The sequence below is a fragment of the Bubalus kerabau genome, chromosome 4 (genome assembly GCF_029407905.1).
Source record: "Bubalus kerabau isolate K-KA32 ecotype Philippines breed swamp buffalo chromosome 4, PCC_UOA_SB_1v2, whole genome shotgun sequence".
In the NCBI taxonomy this organism is placed as follows: domain Eukaryota; kingdom Metazoa; phylum Chordata; class Mammalia; order Artiodactyla; family Bovidae; genus Bubalus; species Bubalus kerabau.
The window spans coordinates 112,086,600-112,102,112 of record NC_073627.1 but is presented as its reverse complement, the minus strand read 5'-3'; the positions used below and the strand labels follow the sequence as shown (position 1 = coordinate 112,102,112).

The following is a 15,513-nucleotide window of genomic DNA, read 5'->3' as shown; positions in this document are numbered from 1 at the left end:
CCAAGGAACAATGATCTCACTCAGTCCACTGGGCATTGGTTTTATATAGTCTTAAGTAGAATTGCATCTTACACTGGGATTTGGTTGTAGCTAGGTGGTACATTCGGAGAAGACAATGGCACCCCACTCCAGTACTCTTGCCTGGAAAATCCCATGGACGGAGGAGCCTGGTGGGCTGCGGTCCATGGGGTCGCTAAGAGTCAGACACAACTGAGCAACTTCACTTTCACTTTTCACTTGCATGTATTGGAGAAGGAAATGGCAGCCCACTCCAGTGTTCTTGCCTGGAGAATCCCAGGGACGGGGGAGCCTGGTGGGCTGCCGTCTATGGGGTCGCACAGAGTCGGACACAACTGAAGCAACTTAGCAGCAGGTGGTACATTAAATGCATATAGAAGACCGTTCCTTTGTATCTTGCTAACTAACTTAGCAGTCAAGCTGGATTTTACCCCATAACTTTCTTTAGCTCTCCTTCCTCTTCTCTCCACTCTCCCTCCAGGTGGGGGTGGGGGTGGGAGTATGTGCGCACATATATGCTTATCATTGAGCAAGCAGTCCAGAGTCTGCACATTAACCATTCTCTTTTTACGAAATAGTTGTATAAGATACAGAGAAAGAAAGAACATTCAGTTACAAACTTCCCAAGTTTGCAACCCACAAGCTGGTTCACCAGAACCCAGAGAACATCCTTTGTTTCACAATTAGGCAAGAGATATAGTAGAAAAACCCCAACTTGTTTCCTTTCTATGTAGGGCTCAGAAACTAGCCCTTTTATATTGCTTTGTGGTTTAGTTTTCAGATTTTCCTACAGGTCTATTCAGATTAACTTGGCCAAAGGAAATGCCTCCTCTGAGATACTGCATGAAGCATAAGCTTAGGAAGATTGGGAAGGCCTTTAAAAAGAATATCATATATTTTTCACATGTCATTAGCCTGTACTTTGTGTGATAACAAAGTGAAGCCATCTAATTTTCAAATACTTGAATCGACATCGTCAACTCAGTTGATCACTTGTGGAAAAAAACAGCATCTTTGGTGTGTGTGGGGGGGTTTGTCTAGGTACAGGAGATAAATACAGATTTTATATAAACCATCTATTTCATTTAAAAAGAGGTAGCAAGAGGTAGCAACCTTCCTATTTTCATGAAGAAAAGAAATGAGTATTTAAACCCACCCTTTCTTTGCATATGCCTTGTGATAGATAGACACACTTTTGAATAAAACTGTCTAGAAGTTTTTCAGACTAACTGTGACTACAGCTTTTGGTTAGGTTTCCTGCCCCAGGAAAGGTTAAGATACTTAAGAAACAGAGGGTCTTTGCCTGTCCCTAAGCTTACTGTTCATTGACACAGCGGGTACAGCAAATAGTTTGCACTAAGAGCCACCCCTGAGGGGTTTAAGCAGTGATGAGAAAAGCTTGGATTGTGTTCTGAAGTCATTATAATAAGAACCTTGTTCCCTCTCCCAAGACTCATACTGTGAGGGCTTCTTCTATCTATAAAAGTTGATTTTGCTCAAATCAGCTTTCCCTCAGCAGGCTACTTGTTTGGCCAATAAAGGCAGAATAACTGTTGACGTGGTTAGGATTGAAAGAGTGAGCCCGGGCACCTGTTCTCATTAGCCCTCCATCTCTTTATGGTGATGAACACAGAAGGAGTCTGAGAGCTACCACTACAGACTGTGAAGGACCAGGGTTTAGCTCCCTTTAGTCCACCACCTGGGGACAGAGGGTTAGCCCCTGTTTCATTTAAGGGCATGCATGCTAAGTCAATTTAGTTGTTTCCGACTCTTTGTAACCCTATGGACTGTAGCTCACCAGGCTCCTGTGTCATGGGATTCTCTAGGCAAGAATACTGGAGTGGGTTGCCATGCCCTTCTGCATGAGATCTTCCCAACCCAGGGATCAAACCTCTGTCTTTTATGTCTCCTGCACTGGCAGTCAGGTTCTTTACCACTAGCACCACTTAGAAAGTCCTCACTTAAGGGCTTTGAGGGTCTATTGGGAAAAACAGAAGTAATGAAGAAAGGGCTTACTGAATAAATGAAAAAACTGTCAGGCAGTAGCCAGAATAGATGAGGCGGGATTACTCAGCTGCGTTAGTAAAGCCAGTAAGAATTAACAATAAATAGCAATGCCTTATCATGACCTGATTGGATCCTGGGAGATCCTCCCATAGACCCAAGTATGACATTCGTCCTCCCGCCACCCATTAGCGTTCTTCTTTATCCTCTGCTCCTTTCTGTGTTATAAGACTCAGTCCTGGTTCTTAGAACACAGCAGGAATGCTTATGGCCCAGGGCCTTTGCCTTAGCCCTGCCTGCGGCTTCAAACACCCTCTCCCCAGACTGCTTCTTAGCCAACTCCCTCATCCAAGACTGGAGTCTGCTCCCATTTCACCTTCTCATTGCCGTTCCCAGGCACCCACATGCCCTCATGATCCTTCTCGCCCTGCCTTACTTCTACAGCACTTATCCCCTTCTACAGTGCCACTTAGCTTACTTATTTATGATGCTATTATTTATTTTCTGCCCACCTACCACCTCTCCCAATGCAGGCTGAAGAAGGGCAGGGATCTTTGATGCTTTGTTCACTGGTGTAACCCAAGCACTTAGAACAGTGTCTGGCACATCGTAGGGGATTCATAAATACTTGTGGAATGAATGATGAGGAGATCTAGGCATGTACCATCATCATTATTAATATTATTTCTATTAATAGTATTTTATCACGCTTAGACATTTTATTAATCATTGACTTACTCAATAGTGTATAGATGGCAAAAATCAGACCTGGGACTCCAACTGAGCTCACTGAGATTAGTAGCTTATGTCTAGTAACTTCAAAGAATGCTTAAATAAGATGGGTCACTTATAGATAGATTCCAAAATAGGAAACATACAAGGATATTATTGAAAATATTCAAACCACAATTCAGAGCAAAGTGCCTTTCCCATCTTGCTCCTTTGTATGCCCCCACCAACCCTGCTTCTCCACTTGATTAACATCCAAGTTTCTTATATTTAACAGGTAAACTTTTCAAGATAAAAGCATTTGTTTTCACTAATGTGTGCCAGTGTTGCTCTGGGAAAGAAAAAAGTTGTTAGCCCACTATACAAGGGTGTACTGTCATCCAACTCTCTTGTTATAATAATGATAATGTTTCTCTTCTGCCTCAGTTGGACTCCTAGTCACATGACAGCAAGTGATGGGCGCTGGAATCCGAGCCCACCCATAGCAGTTGAGGTTTAAGTAGAACACGAACTAACTATGATCCAGAGTCTTTGTTTGAGGAGCAGGAGTTGAAGTGTGAGATGCTCACATTTTATTAATAGCAGTAAACAAACAAGCAGCAGAGGGGCCTTCAAGTGAAAAGGGAGAGAGCAGAGTCTGGGATCCAGAGGGCAGTACAGGGAGGACAGGCCCACTCTCAGGCAGAGCCAGGAGCATGAGGTCTGAGTACAAATGGATTTCCTCTATTATCTGTCACTTCCCAGGGGATTTGTAAATAATGTCAGCAGGAGCTTGTGTTTGCTTGCAAATGCATTCCTGAATGTTAGGGACCACATTGATTGTTTCCCTTAATGTCCTGTAACTCTGGGGGTGCAATCTGATGGGAGTCGGCAGGAGCCATGAATCATTTCTGTGGAGCTGGTCCAGCCTAGTATTCCTAATGAAATACACAAAGATAGCAAAGCCTGGCTTGAAAGATTGGTGACCAATCCTTCTCAGCCCAAAGAGCCCTGATGTCAGGTTGCTGGTTTCTTTTCATGAGACACTCCCTCTGGGAGAAGGCCCTGGCTCTTCCCTCTTCATATGGCCAGTAGGACAGATGTGTGGGGTTCTGAAAAATTATGCAGTCCTTCTTTAAACAAGAACAAGAAGCATATTCCTTACTGTGAGGCATGGTGGCTCGGTGGAATGGACCCACCGAGGGAACCTTCCACAGTCAAGGTAAGGAGGAGGGAGTCACTCTCCCTGCACATGGGCTGGAAGGGACACCTGTTTCTGCCCTCAAAGCTCTGGACAGGGTGTCCTTGAAGCATGAGGAATCAGGATGAGAATGTCAGTCAAGATTCACAGTGGAGGTGGACATATCACAAATTCTGGGAGAGTAAATCATATTTTGACTTTTTTCTCCGAATGTTTTTGGTTTCGGTTTGAAGAAGAAAGAAGCTTGTCTAATCCTATTTTGCTTAGGCAGATATCCAAGAAAGTGAGATGAGCCCTCAGTAAAATTGAAACTTAAGTGCTTTTTATTTCCACCCTTCCAACCCTTCCCTGATCCTCTTTCCTCTCTGTCTCCGGGGCTCCTCCTAATTACCATGAGCCCCCAGCACACTGGATCTGGGTGTGCTCTGATGAAACTACCAGCCTGAGAAGCTGTTCCTCTCTGAGGGGTTTATCGCTGTGTCCTCAACTAGAGAAATGTTGCTTGCAAGAAAACAAAACCCACTCAAACTAGATTAAATAAAGATTGACTGTAAGTGTCTAAGAGGAAACCTCAAGAACATTCAAAGACAGGAAGCAAAGCATGACGTAAGCTGACTGGAAATGAAGCTGGAAGTGGTTTTGGGAAGCCAGAATCTGAAGACATGACCACTCGACTGCTTTTCTGTCTACTTATTTCCAGGCTCAATCAATCAATCATCTCTCGTTCTCTCTTCCTCTCTGGCTCTTGCTTCTCTTTCCTTCCTCCCTTTCTTACCCTTTCCTCTCAGATGGCTTGCTTTACTTTTAAATGACTCAACTTGGTCTGACTGTATGATCTCGAGTTAATTAAGTCCCTGCCATCTTCTAACTAAAGTCTCTGCACCTCAGTTTAATTTTTTTAATTTATTTTTAATTGGAGAAAAACTGCTTTACAATGTTGTGTTAGTTTCTGCTGTACAACAACATGAATCACCTATATGTATACATATATACCTTCCTTCTTGAGTCTCCCTCCCACCTCACCCCGATCCCAGCCCTCTAGGTCGTCACAGAGCACCCAGCTGATCTCTCTGTTCAGTTTAATTTCTAAAAACCAAGTCTGATTAGCCATTGGTCACTCAGTTAATTGGCTCCTTGCCCCTTGGATGATGGTGGGACCTGCTCCCTGGGCAATGATGGGATGTGGCCTGAATTAAGGGAGGAGGGTGAAGAAATTAGGAAAAGGTTTTGTCAACCTGAGAGACCTAGGGCTGTCTCTTCTAGCTGTGAGCAGGGCCAGGCAAGTGGAACGTGTATATCAGGCATCTCTGACATTATCTATTGACAACAGATGTTGATATTATCTATTGATAATGCTGTAGGACAAACCACTCCAGAAAGCAGTGGCGTAAAGCTGTAGGCATTTATTAAGCTCAGTATCCTGTGGGTTGCCTGGATGGTTCTTCTGTCTTGACTAGGCTTGGGACTGTGCCAAGGGCTCAGCTGGCTGGCAGCTGATCCAAAACAACCTCAGCTCAAACAACAGAAGTAACTATGACCAGAGGGTCCTGTGTTTTATCCTCCAGCGGAATGGCTCAGGCATGTTCCTTGTGGTGATGGCTGAAGTGGAAGAATGGAAACAAAAACACTCGAGGGTGTTTTCAAGTTCTGTATGGGTCACATTTGCTAACATCCCCGTGGCCAAAGAAACTCACATGTCGAGACTCGGGGGCAAGAAAATAGAACCTGCCTGTTTAGTCAGAGAAGTAAAACTATCAAATCACATGGCAAGGGAGGTTGGATACAGAGGGAGAGAAATCGGAGCTATTAATGCAATCACTCTGCTGCATCATGACAACAGACTCACTGGCATGTACAACAGCAAGTCTAGGTACACATCCTTTCCCAGCAAGTTTTGTACAGGATCTTTTGATAGTAATTCCTGACCACAAATAATGAATTTTGAATCCTTCTTAAATAACAGCAAGTCAGGTGTCTCTAAAGTAAAGAATAAATTTAAAAAATAGCTAGAACACAGAACCAAGATAACGGAGGGCATTGGATGTTCTCTACCTCCCCCCTCCCCTGCCTGTAATTCACACACAACATACCTAGGCTTGCTTTCTAATTCACTGGATGAAAAAACAAAAGCTTATTAATTTAATTGTGTTTCCTAAATAGCTGAAAGCTGAGTGTGTGTAACCCTACGCCTCTCAAATTAGAGGCTGTGTCATCAGTGACTTCTCTTCCCTCCTGGTGGTGTCTGGATTCTATATCCATGCAATGGGGCCTAGTTATTTGTTTGCTTTTCTGATAGGAATGAAAAGAATACAGCTTTTGTAAGTGACCTTTTATAAGTTAGCTCCTGAGATAGATAATCCAGTCTGGGGCTTATTCTGGTCTTCTGTTCCTTTTCTTAGATTCATAGAGTAATAAAATGTCTGGACTAGATGGGGCTTAGAAATCATCCAGCATTTCCCAACCTTTAGTTATTCCCATAAACCATTCACTATTTTGTAACATCTGTACACTCTGTAATATTTTGAATTAAGTTAACTCAATTTCAAAATCTAAATTAATTCATTTTTAAAAATTTATATCGTGGCCATAAGTTGAAAACTCAGTGTGATCTGATGTAATAGAAAATGACCATAAAATAAACAAAATGAAAACACCACAGTGTTATGAAATTCTGTCCAGATGCTTGGGCCTTCAGCCTGCCCAGTCTTTACTAAAAAGGAAGCTTAGCAAATGTGAAGGAAGCATTAAAGAAATATTATCCTCAAACTGATGCATTCTCTCTGATGGAGTCTGGAAGATGTAGAGAGGCTTGAAAAAGTCATGACTTTCTCACTGTCCAGTTCAACACTACTTAATGCCCTGTTCCTGTACCCTACAGTCATCTCGGACTTTCTGAATTGTGTGGACATCATACTGGAGGGGATGTCAATAGTCCAAATCCCTCCATTCACAGATGAAGGAGCCCAGGCCTCCTCTTACGCCTTCCTCGTGGTTGCCTTTGTACTGTGTCACTACCAACTTGCCTAACACTTAGGCTAGGAGAAGGGAAAAGAAAAGAACTGCAAAAGAAGTAAAACACAGAGCTGGTGGGTAGTGCTTTCAATTCTACGAAATTGGAGCTTACCTGGTTTTCAATTATATCTTCTTTTCCTGGTCTCCTCTCCTAGAGGACATTGGCTGTAGCCTATTGAAAGAAACAGAAAGACCCCCTTTCTTCCATAAAGAAGACTTCTGCCTGGATTTACTGCTATCTAGGCCTGTTGGATCAGGACCTTCTAGACTGTCCACGGAATTCTCTAAGCCAGAATACTGGATTGGGTAGCCTTTCAGTTCTCTAGGGGATCTTCCCAACCCCGGGATCTCCCTCTTTACAGGCAGATTCTTTACCAACTGAGCCACAAGGGAAGCCCAGGAATACTGGAGTCGGTAGCCTGTCCCTTCTCCAGAGGACCTTCCTGACCCAGGAATTGAACCAGGGTCTCCTGCATTGCAGGTGGGTTCTTTACCAACTGAGCTATCAGGGAAGCCCTTCTAGATAGATATACCCATACAAAAGGAGGTGTCTCTAGTTCTCTTGCCCAGAAAAGCATTGTGTCAGAAAAAAAGGGCCAAAAAAGCAGGGCTATGTTAGTCTTAATTCCTTGGAGTAAGCCATAGGAGCTGTGCTAATGGCATTCTAAATCCTCCATGTCAAACTGTGGATTTTCAAAATAAGGTGTAGAAATCCTCTTTGTCTCCTTATCTTTCCAAGATGAAATTTTAGTTGAAAATCCTTTCTTTAAAAAAATAAATAGGATAAATGTAGTCATACACTCAACTAAGCTCTTTATTCCATTGCCTATGATTTGGAATAAGCTATAATGCAAAAAAGCAAAATGGCTGTCTGAGGAGGCCTTACAAATAGCTGTGAAAAGAAGAGAAGTGAAAAGCAAAGGAGAAAAGGAAAGATAAACCCATTTGAATGCAGAATTCCAAAGAATAGCAAGGAGAGATAAGAAAGCCTTCCTCAGTGATCAGTGAAAAGAAATGGAGAAAAATAATAGAATGGGAGAGACTAAAGATCTCTTCAAGAAAATTAGAGATACCAAGGGAACATTTCATGCAAAGGTGGGCTCAATAAAGGACAGAAATAGTATGGACCTAACATAAGCAGAAGACATTAAGAAGAGGTGGCAAGAATACACAGAAGAACTGTACAAAAAATATCTTCACAATCCAGATAATCATGATGGTGTGATCACTCGCCTAGAGCCAGACATCCTGGAATGTGAAGTCAAGTGGGCCCTAGGAAGCATCACTATGAACAAACCTAGTGGAGGTGATGGAATTCCAGTTGAGCTATTTCAAATCTTAAAAGATGATGCTGTGAAAGTGCTGCACTCAATATGTCAGCAAATTTGTAAAACTCAGCAGTGGCCACAGGACTGGAAAAGGTCTGTTTTCATTCCAATCCCAAAGAAAGGCAATGCCAAAGAATGCTCAAACTACCACACAATTGCACTCATCTCACACGCTAGTAAAGTAATACTCAAAATTATCCAAGCCAGGCTTCAGCAATACATGAACCGTGAACTTCCAGATGTTCAAGCTGGTTTTAGAAAAGGCAGAGGAACCAGAGATCAAATTGCCAACATCCGCTGGATCATCAAAAAAGCAAGAGAGTTGCAGAAAAACATTTATTTCTGCTTTATTGACTATGCCAAAGCCTTTGACTGTGTGGATCACAATAAACTGTGGAAAATTCTCAAAGAGATGGGAATACCAGACCACCTGACCTGCCTCTTGAGAAACCTATATACAGGTGAGGAAGCAACAGTTAGAACTGGACATGGAACAACAGACTGGTTCCAAATAGGAAAAGGAGTACGTCAAGACTGTATATCGTCACCCTGCTTATTTAACTTATATGCAGAGTACATCATGAGAAACGCTGGGCTGGATGAAGCACAAGAATCAAGATTGCCGGGAGAAATATCAATAACCTCAGATATGCAGATGACACCACCCTTATGGCAGAAAGTGAAGAAGAACTGAAGAGCCTCTTGATGAAAGTGAAAGAGGAGAGTGAAAAAGTTGGCTTAAAGCTCAACATTCAGAAAACTAAGATCATGGCATCTGGTCCCATCACTTCGTGGGAAATAGATGGGGAAACAGTGGAAACAGTGGCTGACTTTATTTTTGGGGGCTTCAAAATCACTGCAGATGATGACTGCAGCCATAAATTAAAAGATGCTTACTTCTTGGAAGGAGAGTTATGACCAACCTAGACAGCATACTAAAAAGCATATTAAAAGCAGAGACATTACTTTGCCAATAAAGGTCCATCTAGTCAAGGCTATGGTTTTTCCAGTTGTCATTTATGTATGTGAGAGTTGGACTATAAAGAAAGCTGAGCACTGAAGAATTGATGCTTTTGAATTGTGGTGTTGGAGAAGACTCTTGAGAGTCCCTTGGACTGCAAGGAGGTCCAACCAGTCCATCATAAAGGAGATCAGTCCTGGGTGTTCATTGGAAGGACTGATGTTGGAGCTGAAACTCCAATACTTTGGCCTCCTGATGTGAAGAACTGACTCATTGGAAAAGACCCTGGTACTGGGAAAGATTAAGGGCAGGCAGAGAAGGGGACAACAGAGGATGAGATGGTTGGATGGCATCACCGACTGCATGGACATGAGTTTGGGTGGACTCCGGGAGTCGGCGATGGACAGGGAGGCCTGGCGTGCTGCCGTCCATGCGGGTCACAAAGAGTCAGACACGACTGAGCGACTAAACTGAACTGAACTGATTGAGGCATTTCTTCAGCCATGTATGAAAGAGACTATCTTCTTGAAATAGTCTTATTCATATTTTTAAACATGATGTTCATTTTATCAATTACTGGTGTTTCATTTTGAATTTCTCATGCTTTTTGAAATCAATATGATGTATGTATTAAGTAAATAAATGCTTCTTTCCCCCATGCCTTACAGAGTAAAATCAAAAGAGCAAGTGTCCATCTTTGAGACAAGGATACCAGCACCTGATACCTATTATATGAATCAGATTTTTTTCTTCACTCTTTGAATTTTAGTGTTCCATACATGTGTTACCTGATCTGAACAGGTTGGACTATTATTTGTGTTAATGAAAGCAAGAAACATTCAGATGTCTATCAGTCTGTCTTTACATTTGTTCACAATTGAGATTCCTCTCAACCTCATGTTGGCTCTTTCTCCAAAAGCAGAGGTAAGAGACTTTATAGTTGAGCAAGTTTTCATGGACAGCCTGACCCTGTTCTTACTGTCTTTGAAGTACTGACAGAGGTACTAAAGCTTTCTGAGCCTCACTCCTTCACCTTTAAATGGGGCAATAAGATCAATCGTGTTAGAGTATTATAAAGATTAGAACAGGTGATGGAAGTAAAGCTTGTAGCACAGGGCCTTTCCTTGAAGCTTGTGATAGGTGGTCACTAGCCTTATTACATTGGAAAGGCCATTTGAGATAGCGAGGAATACATACAGGCTTTGGGGTCAGAGAGGAGCAGGACCCATTTCTGCTTCATTCATAATTGCACCTCCAGACCCAATTCCCACTGGCGCAGAGGAGGAACTCATTATTTTGGGGATGAATAAATGAATGGTTCTGGCATTTATCCCTTATTAGCTGTGTGGTCCTGGGTAAGGCATTTCACTGCTCAGTGCACGTTTCCACAGCTGGAAGGGTAATACATTTGTTATGGACTTGCCGGGAAGCTTAAGTGTAACGGCTGATGTGAAGTGCCCAGCACAGAGGCCAGCACATGCTGTGCTTTCCACAGGTATTTATTCCAAATTTCTACTGTCCTTCACTTTTGATGATCCCAAATAATGAACAGTTATCCCAAATAATCAGCAGTTCCTACAGAAGCATCCATTTTAAAAGTTGTCTTTTAAAATGGGCAGCAGTCAGTGTCAAGGAGCCCAGGATGTATGTAGGTGGCCTTTCATAAAAAATGTCAGGGTCTGAGAATAGCAGGATATCTAATTTGACCCTTTTGTGTTCCTGGGCAACTTCAAAGTAGTATAGTTTGGGTAAAGGCCAAGCCATGTGGGCATAAGGAGGATCCTGAAAAGAGGCATGGAAATTGTCTTTTACCAAGACCTCATTTTTTAAGGAACTATAAGGAAGGTTCCATTTCTTGTGTCAGTGTCAGTTGATTGGTTGTGCTTTTGGGAGTTTTGTCTTAAAAAGGATCCCAAGGCTTCCACCTCACAGAAGAGTATCATGATGATTAGCAATGTCTGCCATGAGTTTAAGATGGGGTGTTATGACTGGTGTGCCATGAGATTTATACAGTAGCATTCAGAAGAGAGATTTGCTGGTGACTCAGAAGGTAAAGCGTCTGTCTACAATGCAGGAAACCCAGGTTTGATCCCTGGGTCGGGAAGATCCCCTGGAGAAGGAAATGGCAATCTATTCCAGTACTATTGCCTGGAAAATCCCATGGACAGAGGAGCCTGGTAGGCTACAGTCCATGGGGTCGCAAAGAGTTGGACATGACTGAGCGACTTCACTTTCTTTCACTTTCTTACCCATGTCAGGCATGACCCTTTGCAAGTTAATAGAAAAAACAAATAACCAAACATCTATGTTTTTCCCCTCTTTCAGCTTTTTGCTCCTAATAGGAACCATCTCATATTAGCAGGTCATGGTGGCACTTAAGATCTTGAAGTAAATAGGAAAACAGATACTGACCCAGTGAAATTGATCACCTATAACCCTTACAGAAATGCCTGGCACTGCAGGTTAAATGTACAGTATGTGGTATTCCTGCCCGCATTCTTTTGGCAAATATTTATTGATCATCTTCTATATGCCATGCAATGTTATGGCTGCTATAGTGAACTAAACAGACAAAAGCACTTTTCCCCATGCCTGTCATCTAGTGAGGGATACTGTTGACTTTTATTTTGGCTATTATAAAAATTTATCTATGATTTAAAAAAAAAAAAAAAAGATATTCCAGCCACTCCAGAACATGTACAGAAAAAGGAGGACTTTCTTACTCTCACCTGCATAATCTGGTTGGTTATAACTACACAACCTCTCATTCTGGAGTCCAGTCATCCATTTCACTTCTACTCATCAATGCACTTTCAGCTTTCTGCCTTGTGATATGCCAGTGTGATCCACATAGATAAACCATAGAGAACCTGAATTCTCAGATGTTTCATCCCTTCTAATTTGGCCATAATTGCATAGATGTAGGTGCACTCTGTATCTGTACCCTCACCCTAGGCCTTCTGTGGCCTAATCTATCTATGATCAGCTTCTAGAACAGGGTTTTATTCACTTTGGGAGTAACTGGAAGCTTGGCCAAAGTTTCACAAGTGTGTTTACCCTACTGACTTGATAATAAGTAAAATCTGTACCATTAGTTTGAGTCAGAGGCCCCAGTTGGACAATTGAGCTTTGACCAGTGTAGACCTCTCATGCTTTCTATACTTACTAAAGAAAAAGAGCAACAGAGCCTCTGGCTCCTAAAACCCCCAAATTGTGATTCAACCTTGATGTCAGGTCAGATTTCACATTCCCAGTTGCCACTTCCAGTCTCTTCATGCTACTCCAAGGCCCCAGTGCAGACTCCCAGGCGTGGCATACACAAAATGTCAACATCTTTAATTATTGTGGACAGGGGACAGGGAAGCAAGTGTGATTTTATTAGCCAGGACTCACTGCAAGTGATAGAAACCCAATTCAAACTGACTTAAGGAAAAAAGGAATTTTATGGTTCATATAACTGAAGAATTCTGGTTTTAGGCATGACTGAATTGGGAATCTATTTCTCTTCTCTGTGATGGAGTCACTCCTGGGCAGGCTCTCTTCACTTGGTAGACTTATATTGCAATGTAAAAAGAGAACTTCTCTTTAATATGAGTCCCAGAAAAAAATTTCAAGCCTTATGCTCATTGGTTCTTATTGATCAGGCTAGGATCACATATCCATCCTTGAACCAATCACTGCCATCAGGGGATAAAATACATGGATAAATCTCTTTGAGATGGAACTGCAGCTCATTTCACCCAAACTTGTGGACTGTGAGTAGGGGAGGGACAGTTCCACAAAGGGAAACCAGGCTGCCATTACCAGAGGAAGGGGAAATGTTTACCAGGCAGGTGGAACCATCAAACATCCTCTAGAGCAGTGGTCCCCAGCCTCTGGGATCTAATGCCTGTTGATCTGGGGTGGAGCTAATGTAATAATAGAAATAAAGTGCACAATAGATGTAATGTGCTTGAATCATGCAAAAACCATCCCTACCCAGGTCCACGGGAAAATTGTCTTCCATAAAACCAGTCCCTGGTGCCAAAAAGATTGGGGACTGCTGCACTAGAGGTCTGCACTGACTGTCATCACCAAAGAGGAAGGTGACAACTTGTCATCTGGTGTGAAAGTGGCCATGACTACACGTTTACTTCTTGCAAAAGGGTTGGGAGAAAAACCACTCATGTCAGGTTCCAAAGCAGGGAAGGAGGAGGTGCAGTGGGAGCTACCAGCCCACATATTCCCAAACATCCACCTATGTGCCATCTTGGGTTTATCTGCCCTGAAGTGTTTCCCTGGGAATATGAACCCCAGATACTGGTTGGGACCATTTTACAGTCCAGATAACTTATTCTCCATCCTAAAATCTGCTGCTTGTCCTGCCTTAAGGCACCTCATTCATCTTCATCCGTGGTAGACATCTGTAAGTTTGAGTCATAGCACCTTCTAGTACAGATAAATACTCTGAGCAAGGACGTGGCTAGGAGCCATTACAAAGCAATGTTTGACACCAACTGCTGCATATAATGTTTACTGCCTCTTTGCTGATTTTACCAAATGAAGACTGTTTCTTACTGATTCATTTTTATTATCATTATCACTATCACAAGGATCATCTAATTCATTTATACTACACTTGTTGTAGAAGCTAGATGATGGTCCTTAAGGCTGATCCTGACTAGCAGCCTGCTTGGTGTCACTCAGGCTACAGGGGCTACGGCAGTTCTGCTTCTTCAGAGCCCCTCAGATCAGATCAGATCAGATCAGTCGCTCAGTTGTGTCTGACTCTTTGCGACCCCATGAATCACAGCACGCCAGGCCTCCCTGTCCATCACCAACTCCCGGAGTTCACTCAAACTCACGTCCATCGAGTCAGTGATGCCATCCAGCCATCTCATCCTCTGTCGTCCCCTTCTCCTCCTGCCCCCAATCCCTCCCAGCATCAGAGTCTTTTCCAATGAGTCAACTCTTCGCATGAGGTGGCCAAAGTACTGGAGTTTCAGCTTTAGCATCATTCCTTCCAAAGAAATCCCAGGGCTGATCTCCTTCAGAATGGACTGGTTGGATCTCCTTGCTGTCCAAGGGACTCTCAAGAGTCTTCTCCAACACCACAGTTCAAAAGCATCAATTCTTCGGCTCTCAGCCTTCTTCACAGTCCAACTCTCACATCCATACATGACCACAGGAAAAACCATAGCCTTGACTAGACGGACCTTTGTTGGCAAAGTAATGTCTCTGCTTTTGAATATGCTATCTAGGTTGGTCATAACTTTCCTTCCAAGGAGTAAGCGTCTTTTAATTTCATGGCCGCAGTCACCATCTGCAGCGATTTTGGAGCCCAGAAAAATAAAGTCTGACACTATTTCCACTGTTTCCCCATCTATTTCCCATGAAGTGATGGGACCGGATGCCATGATCTTAGTTTTCTGAATGTTGAGCTTTAAGCCAACTTTTTCACTCTCCACTTTCGCTTTCATCAAGAGGCTTTTGAGTTCCTCTTCACTTTCTGCCATAAGGGTGGTGTCATCTGCATATCTGAGGTTATTGATATTTCTCCCGGCAATCTTGATTCCAGCTTGTGTTTCTTCCAGTTCAGCGTTTCTCATGATGTACTCTGCATATAAGTTAAATAAACAGGGTGACAATATACAGCCTTGAGGAACTCCTTTTCCTATTTGGAACCAGTCTGTTGTTCCATGTCCAATTCTAACTGTTGCTTCCTGACCTGCATACAAATTTCTCAAGAGGCAGGTCAGGTGGTCTGGTATTCCCCTCTCTTTCAGAATTTTCCACAGTTTATTGTGATCCACAGTGCTCATATCACCCAATAAATGTGAAGTCTGTTCCCTTTCTGTGTCGCCTACTCAACTGTGAGTTCCTTAGCAACAGGGACTGTCTCTTTAACCCCCCAGCATCTCTTGTATGCAACATATTATAACCACTCAACAAATGTTTGTAGAATAAGTGCTATGGTTAGTGATTGCAAAATAAAGAGCATTAAGACGTAGTCCCTAACCTTGAGAAGCTTCAAGTCTACTAATTACAAAAATAATCACTGATGACACCTACTAATGTTAATCATTGTTGGTGTTAAAGTGCTGTGTGCTAGATACTGAGATAAGTGCTCTCCAACACTATCTCATTTAAAGATCTTGATGTTGTCCCCCATATATACTACTACCCTTTTACAGATGAGAAGGATGAAGTTCATGGAGTAAGCTAACATAGCATCATTTGAAAATGGTGGAATCAGGATATGAATCCAGATCTGCTGAATTAAAATGCCATGTTTCTAACCA

At 42.6% G+C, this 15,513-nt stretch overlaps 1 protein-coding gene across 1 annotated transcript in view; it reads left to right on the top strand.

Annotated features, from left to right (window-relative positions):
* Positions 1–15,513, top strand: part of TRPM3 (transient receptor potential cation channel subfamily M member 3) — a 299,435-nt gene that overhangs the window by 260,433 nt on the left and 23,489 nt on the right. The gene's annotated exons all lie outside the window — the stretch shown is intronic.